Raw genomic sequence first — 21,021 nt, 5'->3', positions numbered from 1 at the left:
TTTGAAGGGTGTAGTAAGGGAGACAGACTTTTCCGAGGCGTTCCAACTTAGTCCTCTCGGGTAGCAGCGCATCTGTGGCCGACCTCAGGTAGGAATATCTAATCCTATCTGGGGTTGATTACAGATGTCCATGGGCGGCAGTAGCCACTTACCATCAAGTAGACGGCATGCTCGTCTGCTACTCCTATATTATAAAAAAAAACTCTAAACGTACAGAAGAAACTCAGTTCTGGTATAATTACAAGAGATAAAGCGTCATACCTCGCACGCTCCCAAGATAATGTCGGGGGGTGACAGCCGTGCACCCACCCCATCATAGTGAAAGCGAAAATAAACTTACAGCATTATTCATATTTCTGCATAGAAATCAATTTGTTGAAAGATTAGTAATTATTTAATTCCATTAAGAAATACCTTTTTTAAGATATTTCTTATCCATGTAGGTATCCATTGTCCGTTTCAAGAAAGTTACTGTTCCACAGCTCACCTTACGCAGAGAAAATACTAGAAGACACATCACACACCTTTGACAACTCTGAAGGAATTTAGATCCCTGATTTTTTTTCCAAATAAAGCAAGTGTTAATCAATTTGTAATATGCACATTATTTGAAAAATCAGAAGGCACTCTGGGATTTGACCCCTGCACCGGCAGTATAAGGAGCTCTTCATTACCTACTGTCTCTGTCTAAGGTTACAGTTAGTTAAAAATAGTAGACTAGAGAACTTAAATCACATACATACAGACGTAGTTGCCTTTATATAAACACAAGAGATAAAGCGTCATATCTCGCACGCTCCCAAGATAATGTCGACGGCGGGTGACAGCCGTGCACCCACCCCATCAAAGTGAAAGCGAAAATAAACTTACAGCGCTGTTCATATTTCTACATAGAAATCAATTTTGTAATTACATTAATATAGGTGCCCGCGTTTAAATTAATTACGGTTCATGTAGTTAAGATATTGTTAATCATACATTTATCTACAATAATTGTAGATTATTGTGGTGAACATTAGGCTGTACCATTACGACTGGGGAAGGAAATGAAGAGGACTTATGCTATAATTCATCACATAGGTTATAATGTGGATTTGTACATGTACCTACCTAAAATGTCTGAGAATTTTGGTTTTTTGTTGGTGTTAAAACTAAATAATACAATTAATTTGTAATACGCAAATCTTTCAATAAAAATCAGAAGGTGTTTGAGATTCGAAACACGGACATGCAATATAAAGAACTATTTATACCACGACGCTGTTCACTATCTCTGTTACGTGTCCACTTCAGAGTAAATTTGGATAAAAAAGATGTATGGAATGTGTCGTACAAATTATTAAAATAATAGCTCTATTTCACTAGCTATTGCAATTGAGCTCTACTTTTACCCACTAAGGGAATGTATCGAATTTTCAGTAACCGTGTATAATCATAAGTATATATATATAGTATCGTAAACACTAAATGTTGAAATACATTTGATTATAATTTAAATTTTGAATTTAATTTTAGGTCCATTTATTTTACACCAAACACCTCACGACCATACGACACGACGCAAAAATCGCACAGTATAAACACGCGTCCATTCTCACAATCTAACGGTATTAGACCCTTTGTGATACTCACGTGCCTTTGACGGAGGGACGCGAGTTTCATTTTTTACGGCCCATCCCGTCTGTTGCACTCTTACCGAAATGCGATTTGCATTGCAGAGTAGTGATGTGCTCTAACGAGTTTCTTTATGCTGTTGATTTATGAGTTTAGTGATACTATGTTGAGTGCAATGAGAAGGCTTAGGTCAGTGGCATTACTATATGAGACAGTGGCAAATTAATTGCATGAGACCTTAAAAAAACTCGTCATTGGAATTAAATTATATTAATATGGACATTTTTCGTTTACAAATACGTATTTTAGCGATTGTTTGGTACTGGCGACCTTTTTTTGTGCACATAAATATTATGAACATTTTAACAGAATTTATTTTTTCGCTGATTTATAAACATTTTGAGGCGAGCCTCTTGGGCTGGGGGACCTGTTAGGTCGGGGGTCGTAGCATTTTACTAGCCCTGCCATCCTATAGTTACGCCGCTGCTTAGGTCGGTGGCATACTAAGGCATTTGGAACCCCTTCCCCAGGACCAGAGGCCGGGGGCCCAGGACCACTCTACCTCCTTAGTTCGCCAGTGAATTAGGTCTAGCATAACGGACAAGTTGTAATTTAAATTGTATCTTGAAAATTACTACAAGGACCGATCTGGATGCATTATGCTGAAATTTGACGTTAATTTTAAAGTTGCTAATAACACGGAAACTTCTTATACATATATGCATTACTAATGCCACGGTGTGGTAACGAGGTTGTTAAAACCACGTGCTCGTTAAAACAACCCATTGACGATTCATAACCTAATGGGAAACAGTGAGAAAACACATGCTTATTCCATACAGAGCTTGAGGTGTGACAGCGCGCACCAAATTCGGCAGATGCGCCCGCACCCTTCAATCACAGGCCCTGATCGATCACACCCTGACACCCGAACACGACGGCTTTTGATTTAACTTTTTCCGAAAATTCCAAAATCGCGGCATTTGCAATTGATGGCATACGTACTTAGACAGAACAATTTTTTGAGTTATCAAATCATTTTCATTGTTAGCTCATTATTGTTCTATAGTTGGACACGGGCCTCTTGAATATACATGTAGTATTACTACTAACCTAACCTAACCTAACCTTACCTGTCAGAAGTACTAATAGGTAGAAAACTTCATCATCATCAACCCATTCTCGTCCCACTGCTGGGCACGGATTTCCTCTCATAATGAGAAGGGTAAGGCCATAGTCTACCACGCTGGCCCAGTGCAGTTGGTAGACTTCACATACCTTTGAGATTTTTGTTTTATAAATCTCTCAGGTATGCAGGTTCCCTCACGCCGTTTAAGCAAATGATAATTCATTTCTAATACTCATATAATTTTGAAAAATCAGAAGTGCGTGCCTGGAATTTGAACCTTAGACCCCTCGATCGAGAGGCCGAGTTTTTTTTACCACTAGACTATCACTGTATTTTCTAGAAAACTTAAATTTTCATTATTGCAAAATAACAAATAATAAAAAAAAAATATAGTTTAAAATATTTCATGGTACAGAACTCTCCGTTTGCAAATTCAACACGCGCTTGGCTGATTTTTCATAATGTGTCAAAAAACTATACCTTTAAAAGTGCCTTGTCTCTACTGACACCTTTCGAATCAAAAGCTATGGTATGAATTGAGTGCAATTATGATGTTCCAATAAGGGACCTTGTATGGGATCTTTGAGTTAAGCGATCCATTTTGTTTTTAGTAAGGGATCGGTCACAAATGTCAGATCTGTCATATTGCCCGTATCTGTCATAATATTGGCAGATCGTGTTTGGGCTCTTTTGGGTTTAATTTACTTGTGTAGTATATGGAGTTGTACCTACCTGAAGTTGTTCGGTTTAGCTACCTTCTAAGTCAAATTTGACATCCTATTCCTCTGTAAAAAATTATACATACCTATTGATTGTAGATATTGAACTATTTTCGTTTTTTTTGTTGGAGTAACGTACGAGTATGCTCGTATGCTGAGTAATATAATATAACTGTAGTCTCTTTTCTTCTCTCTTTTTCTTTCACCAAAATATCTCAGCTTATGTCACGCACACTAAATTGAAATACAAGAAAAACTGAGTACCTACTCGTACTAGATACAGGAACGTCACTCGTTTCAATAAAGATTGTAGTCCAAAATGATAAATATAGGCATTTATAGAACTACCTATCGTCATCTATCCATCTATTTACCTATAGCTCGTTCTATAAAGAAGTTTGCGTACTGAAACGATCACCATATTAATCTGATGCACAAAGAATTTCGGGTTCGATTTCTGGCCATCCTGACATCTAAATCTAGATTCATGTTTGACTATATTTATTCTTGCGTGTATTTGTGATACCCACGCCACAGATTACTGCTTTGGGGCTGTGAAAGTAGAAAGCAATTTCCGATTCCATTCTTTATTGAAACAAGTCATGTTTGTGAAATAAACAATGTCTTTACAACTGAACCACTTCATTGTCCTGTACCCTTAGTATGAGTTTTTATTTTTTGACAAAAATGACTGTTTTTGTATTTGTTTACATATTTTAACCGACTTCAAAAAAGGAGGAGGTTACTCAATTCGACCGTATATATGTTTTTTTTTGCCTATACATTTCCAATCAGCGCTTTTACTGACTTTTTATAGTTCAAAATCCGCCAAGCCTTTTGGCTACAGGCTACAGGGCGTGTCAAAGAAGACATAAATACACAAGCTCGAAAAACATTACCCTACATAATCGATTAAAAAGGAGATAAATTTAAATATTGCCAAGAATAAAAATCTCTTAAAATGTCTTTACTGAAACGATTCAATTGAACCAAAAGAAACACAGGTACAGTCAACCATTGAACTTGCTGACACATGAAGGTAAAGTCGCTTTGTCTGATAATTTCATTTCATTTAACTATCGGTTCTCAACCTTTGGTTTCCTACCACAGTATCGATATCAGTATATAGGTAAAGAATGTGGTTAGGGACAGACACACAAGGCATACGAATTTTGTTTTCAGTAGCATTTAATGTGAGGCTGACCTCTGATAGGATTTGAAATAATTTTTTGTTTGATATTATATATACATAGATGGAATGGAAGTAATCATTTAGTATCGGGTGAATAAAATAATTTAAAATTTTATTTACCTTTTTATATTCCCTAATTATATGAGCCACGCCATTTACAGATTTTCATCGGGTTCTATTTCTATTGGGCTTTCAATCATTTTGACAATCAACTGATACCAAAACGATACAAAGCTGTATTTACAAACTCGAAAAGAAAATTTACTTCCTTCAAATTAATAAAGTCTGAAGTTTTCAATCTCTATGGCGCCTAAGATTTTTGCGTCGCCAAAATTTGAGAGCCACTGCCTTAACTCTACTACCACTATTTTTATCATCCTGACCGTCGTGAGCTGCGACAACGTGGCGGGTCCCGTCCCTGACATTACGCCTTTGTTCTGTTTACTTAAACTAGTTGAAGCCTGGGACCTCCGTGCTACGGAGCCATGGGCAATGGGCATATACCTTAATGGTAACGTTCCTACTGATGGAATAAATATTTGCATAAGAAATCGTATCAAATCGGAATTTGTACAGCCATAAAGATTTGGCTAATATCTACGAGATTAGTGATAGAGTTTCGGACAATATAATATGCTTTGCATATTATTGTTTCGGATAATCTTATGTATATTCTCGTGTCACAATGTTAGTTACCGTACTCCTCCAGAAAGGCTTTACCGATTTTCACTAAATTTTATATGCACATTCAGTAGGTTTGAGAAACAGCTACTATCTATTTTTCATACTCCTAAGTGATAAGGGTAGTTCACCCTTAACATTTTTTTTTATTTATATGGCAACACAACGTCAGCTGGTATATGAAAAAAGAGATCAATTGATCATAGTGGGTTAGGCCATATTTTTATTTGTAGCTTGGAAAATGAATTAATATTTGTACTCTCCAAGAAGGATACGATATCTAGGAATTAGCAATTGACTAGCGCGGTAACCTTCAGACTTTGCGACGAGACTAATTCCCAGCAGTGGACCAATAATATCACTCGTTTTTTAGATTTTGTTCAATGTCTGCCTAACTGTGGTCTGTTTGACTGAAAATTGAACCCTAAACCACGCGTATCGGATATTCGAATGCTTCATGCGTCTGTAACGCTATTTCTGACACAAAGGTCTATTCTTTAAATTCATCCCCTCTTTAACTCCTCACCCTAAGGTTTCCTGGAAGAAATCGCTGTTAGCGATAAGGCCGCCTTTTGTATCATCCTAAATTGTATGTTCTTATTTTTGTGTACTATATTGGGTACAATAAAGAATATTATTATTATTATAAAGGTCAATGACGATTTAACTAGCATATAACAGTATAAAATATAACGTACTTAATCATACCAAATTCGCAAAACAATTCTCAATTCCAAGGTCCACAATTGAAGGTCCCATAGTTTAAATTGGCAGCTAAAACAATCCTCAATGCCGAGGTCCGGACCACAACAAAAGGACCACTTGTCCGAATTGCATAACAATCGTAACGAAGACCAAACTGCCTCTGCCCTTGACCAATCGATCGCAATAAGGTTAGTTACAGATGGACGATTTTTGTGCGATTAATCGATTTGTTGTATAACTTTTTTTGCGAAATTAAAATTAATTTAAAATAAAACAATTAATGTTCCATTGCTCGATTTACTACATTTTAATATTAAATAAGGTTTGGTTTTAATTCTGCTCGGCCGGTTTAGTTCAGTTAGATAAATTTCACATAGTCATGAACATTTTATGGAGAACTCAAGATTGCTAATTAATATATGAGGAGACGATCTTAGTGTTCAGAAGTGACAACACATCTGTTATCAGCTTTAAGTAGAACCACTTGTTATATATGTCCATGCCGACTTACCATCAGGTAAACTGTATGCTCGTTTGACACTTTCATCAATACAAAATAATTTGCCAACTTCAAGCCGGACCCGCACCCGGAAGGTTCAGTACCACCATTTTATTTTTCTTCTACTTTTTGTTATTATAGCAGCCCAATGGCTGACAGACATTGTAAAAATTTGAACTGTCTATCTATAACGGTTCTACAGTTAGCTCAAAAAATACCAGTTTGTTGTATTGGGCCCCCTTTTTATATTCAATTTTTTTTTTAGTATTTGTTTTAGTAGCGGTCACTGTTATAAATTCTCTGTAAAAATATCAAGTGTCTATCTATTACGGTTCCAGAGACAGAGCCCTGTGACAGACGGACAGACAACGGAGTCTTAGTAATAGGGTTCCGTTTTTACCCCTTGGATACGAAACCCTAAAAATAATACGGCTTTTGAAAATATAGGTTAATTTAAGTGTGATAAGGGGCAGTCAGATTCAATATCTTTTCATCTATCAACGCAGACAAAGCCACGACACGAACGCTAGTGTAATTCCACCCTTAAAATTTTTTGCTATCCTTGAAGTTGGGAACCGCCTTACCTAATTTAAGTCAAATGTGATTGATCGATTGCTGTTTTGTAAACTTTGGATTAAATTGCCTACATATTTGGTACATTGCCTACGTAAATGGTAGGTATAGTGAACATAACTATAAGTTAATTGCTTGGGCATTAATATTATCCGAAAATTTCAAAGGAAATAATGTTTTTTTTAATATAGGAGTAGCAGACGAGCATGCTGTGTTCTGGATGTGGTAAGGGTAGGATACACATACTTTTTTTAGGCATTCCAGCTTAGTCCTCAGGGGTAGCGGCCGCATCTGTAGCTAACCTCAGGTAGGAATATCTATCTAATCCTATCGGGGGTTTAATACAGTTGTCCATGGGCGGCAGTAGTCATTTACCATCAGGTGGACTGCATTCTCGTCTGTTACTCCTATATTATAAAAAAACACCCCTCCTTACAAACCAGAACACCATATAACTTGTCACTGCTATTATAAAGCAGAAGAAGATAATTGCAAAATCGTGAGATATGATAGATTTAGATAGTGTAGTGCTGCTAAAGTTACAACAAGAAGTGCTCTACCATTTTAAATAGGCACGAAATTTCGTACATTAATGAAGTTTCGAAAAATAAATTTACAAATTTAGAACCACGACTTCTATCACTCACAATACCTTTATTAAAAAAATGAAAAAAATACTAAAACGCTTTCTACACTCACAGCCCTACAATACACAAACACGCAGACCCAGAAACAGAAATCTAAATTTATCGTTCAGATATCTGTCTGGCCGGGGATCGAACCCGGGACCCTTTGCGCGTCAGACCGGTATGGTGATCGTTCCGCCACACTAGTCATCGTTAATGTGAGCTAGCCGACAACAAAATTGCGCTCAACTCAAACATATTCAATATCACCCCACTAATAGTTCTAAGCTGTAGCGCCCCAAGATTTATTGTCAAAAAATCGTTCATTCCTTTGTCCGATACTATAAACAGACGTGTACGCACGTCGATTTGATAAGAGCTCGATGTTAGGGATGTTATGGAGCTACGTAACCGTATCCGAAGGGATCCGATCCGAAATAAATATTCAAAACTGCAAACGAATCCAATATGAAAGATCCGATCCGATAAAAAAAATCAAGTGTCTATCTATTACATTTCAAGAAATAGAGACAAACGGAAAGACAGCGGAGGCTTAGTAATAGGGTTCCGTTTTTACCCTTTGGGTACGGAAACCTAAAAATGACGCCTAACTAAGCCCAAGAACGAAATAATTTACAAATGAAATCATTACTTTTTTTTATATAATATATATTTTTTTATAATATAAGAGTAGCAGACGAGCATGCAGTCCACCTAATGGTAAGTGGCTACTGCCGCCCACGGACATCTGTAATCAACCCCAGATAGGATTAGATATTCCTACCTGATGTCGGCCACCTCGAGGTCGGAACGCCTCGGATAAGTATGACTCCCTTACCACACCCTTCAAACCAGAACACAGCAGCGCTTAAAACTGCTGTAATAAGGCAGAAATAGGTATGGAGGTATTGCCGCCGGAGTCGTAACACAAACAGTTCTACCAGCTTCAACTTATTTGCATTTTTTTCATTTTTACAATTCCTTAAAAATCTAACATCGTAAAAATATCCAAAACTATCAAATAATGCCAAATTACAAACCGTACCATCCGACACCGATATTAATAAATCCGTATCCGGATCCAGATCCGAAAGTTCATATCCCACATCCCTAGCCGATACGGTGTCCAAAACGCATTACTGCTCCGAATGATTTATTCCACAAATATAGATCCTATCGCCCGATAGATCATTGTTGAGCTACATTCATTCGTATTGTCAAACTCTTTTATATTTAACTTTCGTTTTAACCTCAGTTGAGATACGAATACATTATTTTTAACCTTATAAACTTTGGTGGGACCTTTTTCGGAGTGGGGTATTTACCCCGTACATATATGATACATGGTCACATATTTACACACATTAGAAGTTAATGATCATTTTAAGGTGAAGGAAAATATCGTTAGAAAACATACATCCTTGAGGGCCCTATTGAAAGTTGATTAGTAGAATCTGCACTTGACCAGTGTGGTGGACATTGGCCTAAGTCCATCTCATTCTGCGAGAAGTCTCCTGTCTAGTAACCGATTGACAGCACTCATGGTAATAATAGCACACACAGGTATGGTAAGTGACTGTACTATTAACATTAGATATGCTCATTAAGAGCTCGATAATATTTCTTTTATTATATGCATAGTTTTGCATGTAAATCTGTGGCCTGGCTTGACCTGACCATCTGATGTCAGACAGCATCTACAATGTAGCAATCTAGAAGATACATATAGCTAGCATTTCAAGACACTCACAAACTTATTCTTTTATTATACAGTTGGTTCGCACTTTGTACCTTTCAGGAAAACAGCTGTATTCTGCCTCTTGTAGACGGAACGCATTGTCCAAATCAAAGGAATTATTCCCAGATAACCTTGCGATTTCTTATTTAAGAAAGATTCCACTAAAGAAAAGACGCCGGCAAATAAATCGAGGAAACCAATTCAAGACCGTAGCCGGTAATTCCCAGAGTTACATAGATAAAGGAAATGTAAATAGATCGTCCGTACTATAAATAACAGTGCTTCAGTGCAATGACTTCCGTATTAATTTAAAGACACCAAAATTAAGATACCCTCAGAATTTTGGTATAAAAGTTCGCAAAGGAAATTCCTGGGAACCGTCACGGCACGCTCCTCAATATTAACATTTTCATTACACATTCCTTTCTCTGCTCGCTTCTTCGCTTAAGTATTCATAGGGGTATTAAAAGGAACATAGCTTGGAAGTAAGGGGTCATTCACAATTTTCTTTTTGGAATCTCTTGTCAAATTTTGCTACATTTGTATAGAGGATTTTCAATGTACTTAATAAAACATATGATTTGCAGCTCTGTTCTTGTCTAATATTAAGAACTCGAGTTGCGAATTGGCTCACAGAACAGATACACATTTTTCATTTTGTAAACAGTATATAATTTGCAATTACTTAAATAGCTTTTGGTATCACATGTCTGCTATTTTGTACAACCATTTAGATTAATACTAAAACAAAATAATACAAACAGCCCTTTGTTTATCATCTTAATTTTATTTTGAATTACATATGACGTGCTGATACTTATGACCCCTCTAATGATATCATGTCAAATGTCACGAACCCTCTCCCTCTGAACTTGTATCAAAACCTATAATGGCTTAAGTGAAATTTACCGATCTTCGACACATACACGATAAAAATGATTTTATTTATGTCAAGCATCATTTGTATTTCGAATCATTTATTTTTCACGCTTTTGCTCACTTTCTAAGAATTAAGATGTCGTACGTCATGTCATCTGTGTGCTATCTATCACATTCATCACGGTTGCTGGATCGAGCTGGATTGACACGGGATGAGCTGGTGTAAATAAATAAATAATTGGCCAAGTGCGTGTCGAACTTGCACACGGAGGGTTCCGTACCACCAATTTTTATTTTTTTTAATTTTTAATAATTGGTAGATAAAAGCCATATATGTAAGGCATTGCGAAAATTTGAAGTTTCTATCTATAACCGTTCAAAAGATAAAGCAAAGAAAGCCGAAAAATAGCGGTTTTTTGTATGGCGACCATCCTTTATTTTCTAGATTTTTTTATGTTTAATATTTGTTATTATAGCGGCCACCATTATGTACATATTCTGTGAAATAATTCTATATATTACGGTTCAAGATTTAAAGCCATGTGAGACAGGCATACGGACAGGCAGCGGAGACTTATTAAAAGAGCTCCGGTTTTACCCTTTCAGTACGGAACCCTAAAAAATGGTTCATTACCACGCAAATCTAGTTATGTAACGGCTATCTTCGGCATCGGCCCGGCGCCGACAGACGACCGACCAATCATATCGTATCTCCGATCTTGATTGAGATTTATTAGGCACATCGGCTCAGTCGGTTCGCTCTATATAAATCAGCGTTCTGTGATTTTACCACACGGAGTTACCTTCCACAAAGTCTCCATAAATTCTTATTCCCAGGTCCCATGGTACAGGATTGTTTGTCGGCATTTTTCTGTTTAGTTCAACAGTGGTTGTGGATTGGTAATGGAGCTGATCTTTCCGGTTTGAAAACCGAATCGTCCGATGATTTGTTTTGACCACTCGTTAGCGCTCCTTGTCCTTGCGGCCCATGAACACAAGTGTATCACGGGAGCTGGTGTTAAACGGTGCCCAATTCACTTTGTTCTCATGGTACACTTCGATTTCGTCTAGAAGTGGCGTTTCCGTGATTTGAAAAACATGTAACATTTTATATAAATGACTTTGTTACCAGTGATCTTTCTAAATGTGGTAAAACTGATCATAACTCGATAACAGAGGTAACACCATCATACGTAGTTGTGCCTTACAAAAGTTTATAATCCTTACTAATATTATAAATCCGAAAGTAACTCTGTATATCTGTCTGTCTGTCTGTCTGGTTGTCTTTTCTTCACGCCCAAACCACTGACCCGATTTTATTGAAATTTTGTACAAAGATAGTCTGAGACCCGAGAAAGGACATAGGATAGTTTTTATCCCGGAAATCCCACGGGAACTAGGGATGGCGATCTATGATCGACTAATCGGAGAACCGATCTTTTGGACCCAAAACATCGATTATTTTAATCGATATTAGTACGGATTGAACCGTAAACTATGCATTTGATCAAGTGATGATCTTTAGCAAAGTTGAAGGTACGAATTTTCAGTTTTATGTATGTTAGTATGTTATATTATTTTCTTTTGAACGCGGGCGAAGCCGCGGGCAAAAACTAGTAACTTATATGAAGTTCCAACGCACTCATCAATGATAGGAACACATCCGTGGCCGAGCTCAGGCGGTACTCTAATCCCATCTAGGATTGATTTTTGCTGCCCACGTTCAGCTGTTGTAACTTACCATCAGACGAAGGTAGAAGTCTACGCGGCAATGACTACTTAACATCAGGTCAATGCGAGCTCGTTTCCTCAACACATAAAAATAGTTGTGGTAATTGCTACCAAGAATACATCATTTTTAGAGAAACGAAGCTTCTCTATTGTGCTCTTTACGACTTTTCCACAAACATCATTTGGACACCTACGCGTCTTAAATATTCTTGAAATTACGTCATATTTTATCATGCTTGTACCTCACGACGAAACAATTATAATGGTTCGTTATCTAAATATTTTATAAAAACCAAGACAGTTATAGTAAAGTTACATAATATAACATTATTTATCCCGCGCAAAATGTGGCTATATCAATTACCTAAGGGCGGAAGAAGAACAAATTTTAGAATTTTCCTGGATTTGCTCTAATTCGAAGTCATGTTTAAATGTATGTGTCAAGATGGGAGAATTTGTAAATATGCGTCATGTCCCAATCTCGTATTTCGTATCAGTTCCACATAAATAGACCATAATATAGAAAAACTACCAAAATAATTTGATTATTGGCTGAAAATTTTCTACACGGCACAAAGGATCATTGGTAAAGTGAGTCACGCGGTCCTTAAATCATTACAAAATCCACTACGAAGTTACATCACAACGTTATGAATGAAGGTAAGAGTAAAAACAAGAATGACAATGCAATCGAACCAAATCAAACAAGACACAAACCAATCTTAATTGGAAGAGCACCACGACATCAAATAACACCTCATATGTTAAAATCCGTTAAGTCTAGTGGACTGCAGGGCGAGCTAAATGATGAGACAAACATATGTTCGACAAACATTACCGTCCGCACTCGGCCAAAATACGTAAATAATTTGATTTTGAGCGACAACCGTTTTTAAAACTTTCACGGCACCTAGATAACATTGGTAACACAGGGTCACGAGTTATGCGTCCTTAAATCATAAGAAATATACTACGTACACCTGATATGAATGAAAGTAAAAGTAAAAAACAAGAGTGACAATGCAATCGAACCGAATCAAACAAGAAACAAACCAATCTTAATTGGAAGAGCCGAAGACAACGCCCAACAATTCGGAAACTATGTTGAACCACAAACACACTACTATGAATGCTCTATTTTTCTATAAATCGTCGTAAATTAAATTTTGAAAGGAATAGGAATAACGCCTTTATTTCGTATGACATTAGTGTTGTAATTCCGTGTGACACTGGTGCCTTACGAGGGTGGTTCCTGGTGATTGACTAACGAGATGCTTATCGGTGAACAATGTGTGTGGCTGCGCCTGCGCATCTTCAAATTTTGAACTATCGATGTGGGAAATTAACTGACAGTTCACTGGCCAGTGGTTGTTAAATATTGGTTAGAGGTGATATTTATGTTTGAGTTGAATGTGACTTGAAATATTAGTTTACAAAAAATCATGTTTTGTTAATAAGAATGACAATTGTTCATAACTTTCAATGTATCCAATGAATCCAATAAAATTGTGGCATTTCAGTATCACTTTAAAAAATCTTAAGGAATCAATGGCTTATTGTGTAATCACATTCATTAACGAAGTTTCGGATTTGTACATTTCTTTTATATGTCATGAAATTTGACATTAGAGCCGATGGAACAACCAATCTTTAGACTGAAACCGTAGAATAAGGTTTACATCGTAAACCTGACACCGTTGTCAGGTTTACGGTGTAATTCTTCGTTCAATTTGTCGATTACAAAAAATTACAAAAACAAAACAGACTCTTGAAAATTGCATTATGTAACAAATTACTTATTTCCTTTCTTTTTTTTTTACTTGTATATATATATATTATTATTTCAATATACCTACTCCTAACAGTGTAAACAATTACATTTTTAAATATTTATGTATTATTCATTAGTGTAAACTTTGCTGATTTTTGTTATGTCTGTGTGAAAGTTACTGTATGTATTAAATATTGTATGTTTCCCAAATAAAAATAAAATAAAAAAATAAAATAAAATTATAGAGGCCTCCAGATACCAAAAAAGGCTGAGATATTCTTAATTTCATCGAGAATGCTAAATCATTGAATACCATTAAAAGGTCCTAACATGGCTCCTTGGCAAATCCAAACAGCAAATACTAAAGGCGAACAGTAAACGCTATTCAAATGCAATCATTAGTCTCAGGACAAGATTATATAACGCCGGCACCTATTATGGAAGGACTTTATTAGCCTGGATGCATTTTAACATGACATTATAACTAACGACGACGTCCCACTTCCATTTCCTGTAACTCCCTACATTCCCGCCTTCTAGACAAGTGTTCAGTAGCTGGATGGACTACGACTATTACGGTTCATAGAGAATAATTTATTAAAATATTATAAATATTTTAAAGATTTTTTTGCTGTATGTAACAGTACGCATGGATAATTGTTTTTCAATTCTTTTTTTAATGAACCCACAACTACAATTTAATTATGTTAAATTTTCTTGACCTCAAATTTGAAATATTTCGGTAACTTCGATGACTATGCAATATTATGATTCTATTGACTTGATCTCATGAAGGATTTCGAAGCTAATCTAGTTATCCTAGTCATGGTGAAGTACGCTATGTATTTATTTAGATAAGTGCGGTTTTAGGTGCAAAAAGCTATCTATATTATTTTTTAAATTTTATAATCTTATTTCAGTCTTGACTTACATGATAAAAATCTGAATGGCTTCGTAGATAAAAGAAAATATATAAAACGGTAAGCGATTTAATACATTTGTAGAGACCCAAAAATCACTACAAAAATGTACGTATAGATAGATAAATCTAAACAGTCACAGATTAGTATAAATATCCTTGCCCTTAACGTCCCTAACAGATTTGTTTCAACCGACCTAACCTATTGTGCGCACCATTTCACCTTTTTTCCCACATCCGAGATCATTCAAGCAATTATTACCCAAATTCCATAGTATTACAGCCTGTTTTCATTTGACAAGATCTTTATCGCCAGGATTCTCATGCGGTTCAACTGTGAAAGGAATTATGAAGTCGCATGTATGCGCCTGATTGAAAAATTCCTCCGCCAGGGGATCAATTCTAAGGGTGTTCGCCCACGAGGCTATTAGCAAGCGACTCGAGTTTTATCCGCGTGTTCTACTAGTTTCTCGTAAGTAATCGCCAGACAACTTCGCTATATTTCGCACACGACATGACGCGTCGACAACTCTTAAAAAGCCAGTAGCCCGCTATTGGATGGCCTGTTAAGTACAGTACATTTACTGATTTCTCTATACTATCCTTGCTTCCTTCCTTGTTCTTTTAATCTGATTTATTACTGTTTTATCAAGTTTTATTTCCGAAAATACCCATTTCAGTGATTGTTTGATCCCGACGATTTTTTTCGTTCTGATGACTAATTCTTCGTCTACATTGCAATAAATTTCCTGCAATATACTGTTTTTACGACCATCTACTACTTGGCTTGTAAATATCTCCGTGGACGAAGGCCCTAACGTTTTGTTTGGCAGTGACAGCGGGGGTTGACACCCCGCGATTTATTCGTGACGCCACTACGTCTATTTCCGGTAATGGTTTCGTAGATTTCGAGTCTAGTGGTAATGATGTTAAAATGTTTTCACTCTCTGACAAGGGGTTCAATGTCAAGCGCCATTACACACTTCAGACACACGCCGATTGAAAGATTTAATGAGAAAAGTATGCACAAGAAAATTCTTAATGATTATGCACAGCAGAAAACGCATTTATCTTGTATCCATTTGTATACACAGGATTTGAATTTGACATGTAATAAGTTATGATTTGAAATATACAAATAATACAAATAGGATGAAAAGGCATTCACAGTTTCGCAAAAATGTTTTTTTGACTAAATGTAGTTTTCAAATGTAAAATAATTATCGGAAATTTATCTTTACTGATCGAAATTTACATCCAGAGCGCTATTACATGACGATCTTCGTAAAGGTGCAAAAATAACTTTCATTATAACAGCTCTAATTATAAAATAACAATAAGATAAAAATAACTTAGCAAAAATTTACCCAGTTTTGAGAATTGAAATAGTTGCGTAAAAAAGTTTTGCCACGTCTCCGTGCTAAAATGTCCCTAAAATATTTGAAATAATTATTTATTTATTATGTAAATTACGCAGTATTAGTTATTTATTCGTAAATTTTCTTTAAAAATGTTTCTATTTGTCAAGAATTCAAAAAAAGAACTTACTAATAAGCCGTTTGTGGCTTCATTCAATTTCAAGGCGGCGAAGTATCTTTACTAATCTATAGATATGTATTTAAAGGTAATTTTAAAAGACTTAGCTCTTAAAATAACTACACCACACGTACCTAGATCCTAAATATTTCTGTCAGTTGAAATACGGAAATTCGCCACCAAACGGCAGATGTAATTAATTACATAGAGTAATTGATTGCAGGCTCACGACCAAGCACGAATGGAGCTGAATTAAAGACACTCAACTGGAATCATCAGCACATTTCACGGACGGATAGAATGGGATAAGAGAAGATTAATTCGATTTCGATCTTTGAAGGGATCAAATTCAATTGATCAAAGTGGCGTGCATCCATCAATCCAATTATCACATTCATTTATAGGAAGTGGGAAACAATAAATGTCAGCAGACATGAAGGAAATGGAGGGGTTGATATTTGTTTCATGATGAAGGAAAACAGCAATCCGGCGCATTATTAATTACAGTCAAATGACATTTGATAAGCAGTAAGTCTCATTTGACAATTCCTTATATACTAATAGTCCCATACTACACGTTGCCTTTAATACTACACGCGCTTTTAATAGCTTAATTTGTATGCATGTAACCGAATCTTTGCTTGATTCTTACTAACTAGAACGGTCACATTAATTCGAATTCGAATTAGTTATTAAGTGCGTATTGTTAGAATTTTCAGCCGTTTATTAAACATTTCTACAGGATTCCTTACGATGTTTTCCTTCATTGTGGAAGCAAGTGATAGATGTATTCTAATACGCACAAACTTAAAAAAAAAACAGGCCTAGGATTCATACTTCGCACCCCTCGGTCGAGAGACCGAGGTTCAACCACCAAGCTATCATGGCTTTCATCTGATATAACACAACATACCTAATCATAGTTTTGACTGTTAATATCTACTTTGGTACAATGGTACTTTGATATTAAATGAGATGGCGTTGACGTCATCATGAGTCTAATTCTACTCCGCTGCTGGGCACGGAACTCCTCTCAGTGTGATAGAGATGTAGGTAAATTATTACCACCTCCTGATAGATTTTACATACCTTTTAGAAATTTATAGTTAACATAATTAAACAGTAGTTAGGTACATTTTAAGATGAACTTTTAATTGCTAACCATAGTAGATTCACCAACAGGTCAAATCCCCAAAAGTGAAACTTACGTATTTATTTGTCACACAAAAAACTAAATCAGTTAGTTATTTTTTTCCACCGTTCAGCTAAATACCCTACAAAGGGGAACAACAAATTATCTCATTATATTACCAAACAATGACGCTCATAAACTTTGACAAACAAAAAATGTCGCACCGTGGTCAGTGTTGGTATACAGAACTGTATCAATGGGCGTCGTAGGTGGTCCATTCTTCGAAACACCCTTTAGTTAATAGGTGTGGTGTAGGGACACCGTGAGTTTAGGTGTAAGAGGACTGATTAGGCACTTGACAAGTAATTTAAGGTGGTTCGACCCTTTGTGGTTCGACTCCGGCGGAACCATCGCCACACCTATTTCTGTCTAATAACAGCAGTGTTAGGCGCTGCTGTGTTCTGGTTTGAAAGGTGTTAAGGGAGACATACTTTTCCGAAGCGTTCCAGCTAAGTTCTCAGGGGTAGCGGTGCATCTGTGGCCGACCTCAGGTAGGAATGTCTAATCCTATCTGGGGTTGATTACCTACAGATGTCTATGGGCGGCACTAAACACTTACCATCAGGTGGACTGTATGCTCGTCTGCAACTCCTATATTATGACAAAAGAATTCCTGAGGGTTGAAATTCTGAAATTATGTTAATGTGCATATAAAGGGATTTAAAACTAATAAGAAGAAATCTTAACAAGTCAAAGAATCTTAGATAGACTAGCTCTACCCATAACCGATTAAAATGAATGGAAAACTAAATATGTTTTTCTATATATTTTATTTTAGATTTTTGAGTTATTGCAAATTTGTCTGGGATTTTTAAGTTCGTTGGGTGACCCAATTGGATAAATGCGCATTATTTGGTATTTCGCAGGGCAAGTTAAGCCCTTTGCCTTAGTTTTAATCATTTGATAACGGTCGTTAAATCTTGTCGATGATCATATGAGCGTTTTGAAACATTCGATTCGTGTTAGCTATACGTTCCTCCACCAGACTAAAGATATGCACCACGTTAATCCTATTTGTAGGAAACACTGTAAATAAATGGTAGGGGTCTGTTCCTTTGAAGGTGGTAGAACCCTTTGTGGGTCGACTTCGGCGGCACCACCGCCACACCTCTATCTACCTAATAACAACAGTGTTAGGCGCTGCTGTGTTCCGGTTTGAAGGGTGTGGTAAGGTTAGCCAGTTTAACAGCCACTTACTATCAGGTGGACTGTATGCTCGTCTGCTACTCCTATATTAAAAAAAAAACCCGTCCTTAAAAACGTGATGTAACGGTTACAGCAACAAAAATACCTTATAATGTCCCATGTGTCTGAGGCGTCATGGCAACCCTACCATAGGGGACAATACGGCACCGTTGGCCGGGGGTTGCAACAATTTAGGGTGAGCCGTGAATAGCGACTGATTTACTTTTAATCGTGAGCTGATATTATCGGGGCCATTGAGTGTTTTGTTACGAACGGGCAGCCCCTACCATTTGTTTACGATTGTGTGTATGAGAAAATAACGTCTTCATTCTACGAAGTTCGCAAAAAATGTGTAAGGTTAATCAAGTCAATTTAGTTAGCAAAGATGTGGAATATGTGAAAAAATAATGTCTCAGTTTAACTTGACTTCTTTACGGTACCTATATGAAAAAGATATAAGTTCTTCGTCGTCCGAAGAGTTATAAAATTATTAAATCACAATCATTAATTAAAAATAAATATAGTGATGCCACTAGATAAAGTCACTTGATAAAAATAAAATGTATTTATTTCTGTGACATGAGAATAACATTATAGTTTAATTTGTTAATATGCGCTTATAGAACAATATAATTGAATTAGAAAACGTTCGCGAGCCAATTTTACGTTTATGCTGATTGCTTCGTTTATTTATGGAAAAAAATCAACATAAAATTATTTCAATTTTAATTTCCGAACGAGACGAACGTCCTAAAGTCGCAAATTTAACTTAGATCAAACCCATAGTAATCGACCAGCAATGAGACCCGAGACCAGACGCGATTGGATAGTATTACTCCAAAACGTACAAAACCCGCCAAGTCCGACACGGCCGCACTAAAACAAAACGCTACACGTCTCGAACAATGTACCAGTTTACTTTTTGCTACAAGCCAGCATTCGCAAGTCCCTATTCTATGTCACTCGGTACGAATGCCACCCGCTTCTGTATTAAATGTCTTTATTTTAACAGTTTTCTCGCACGCATTCAGTTTCCACATGGATGCATTCGTTTATATATTTTTAAAACTATGCCTACGATTTAAACCTGTAAAGTAAAATAATTTTGTGTAAAAGTGCTGTAAAAATCGATTCAGAAGTTTTGAAGTCAAGTTTAGCTTGAATTGGCAATGATAGGATGACAGGTTTTTCTTATTATTAATTTCCCTACTAATTTATTATACGTATGTTTCCCCGCTACTTTATTATTTACTTTTTAAATTAGAAGTAGGTAATCAGAATACAGCACACCTAATATGTATCTAAATACCTATCCTCTATTACCTTACTACAGACTACAGTCGCTACCTTCAAAGCTGAAAAAGCAATATTTCAATAGTTTTATAAGGTAGAGATAGGTTTTAGTAATGACATAATACCTATACAAAATATGAATACCTTATTTTTGAAATAAGTAACTTAAAAACTGAGTTGTTTCGAAATAATACATCAATAAACTACATACCTACCTAAATGTCACTTTAAAAAATACGAAATATTTATAAATAAACACACCAGATTAAGATAAAGTGTTTTATATATGGAATACGGTTGGTTTGTAAAGGATATGATTACAAATAAAACAGTTACAGAAATCGTATGTAAGCAGTGAGAAAGTTATTCTTGACTTTATTAAACTCTGATGAAGTATCGTCTCTTTGTTAAGAATCCGATGAAACGTTTGATATAGTACTCTTAGGGTCCGTTCACACAGACCGGCTCGGAAAGCATCGGCCCGCATTTTTCACACATACCGGATGGTATACGCTTGGAATTGACCGGAGCGGAGCCGCCAACTATTTCACATAGACCGGCTGGTAAAGTTTTGAAAGCGGATGCACTCGCAATCGGAGCCGATCGGCTGCACTAGCAGAAAAGCAAAGAAGTGCACATCCAACAAAAACTTAATACAATTAGGTACTCGAAACTTTCCAACATGATAAAAATCTGCTCTCCTCTCCGAGCCGGTCTGTGTGAACGGACCCTTAGTAAAAGATCAGATGAGATGTGTTTCTTTGTGAAACTGAAGTAGCAACGGAACATGCAGTCTTGATGGTAAATGGTCACTGCCATTCATGGACTTTTGTAATCAATCTCAGATCTCAGATAGGATTGCAGTTCTCCCTGAGGTCGTCATATGTGTTGTAACCCCCGTGGACTAAGTTGAAACGCCTCGTATAAGTTTGTGTCCCATACTACATCCTACAAAGCGGAATAGAGCAGCGCTTAATACTGCTGTTTTAGAGCAGAAATAGGTAGAGCGGCTGTGCTTCCGAAGTCGAACCAATGAACC

At 36.4% G+C, this 21,021-nt stretch overlaps 1 protein-coding gene across 4 annotated transcripts in view; it reads right to left on the bottom strand.

Annotated features, from left to right (window-relative positions):
* Positions 1 to 21,021, bottom strand: part of MICU3 (Mitochondrial calcium uptake 3) — a 118,114-nt gene that overhangs the window by 87,956 nt on the left and 9,137 nt on the right. The gene's annotated exons all lie outside the window — the stretch shown is intronic.

Source organism: Epargyreus clarus, unplaced genomic scaffold (assembly GCF_041222505.1).
Source record: "Epargyreus clarus isolate Ecla_fem2 unplaced genomic scaffold, WU_Ecla_fem_2.2 ptg000010l, whole genome shotgun sequence".
Taxonomy (NCBI): domain Eukaryota; kingdom Metazoa; phylum Arthropoda; class Insecta; order Lepidoptera; family Hesperiidae; genus Epargyreus; species Epargyreus clarus.
This window is presented reverse-complemented; position numbering and strand designations above follow the sequence as displayed.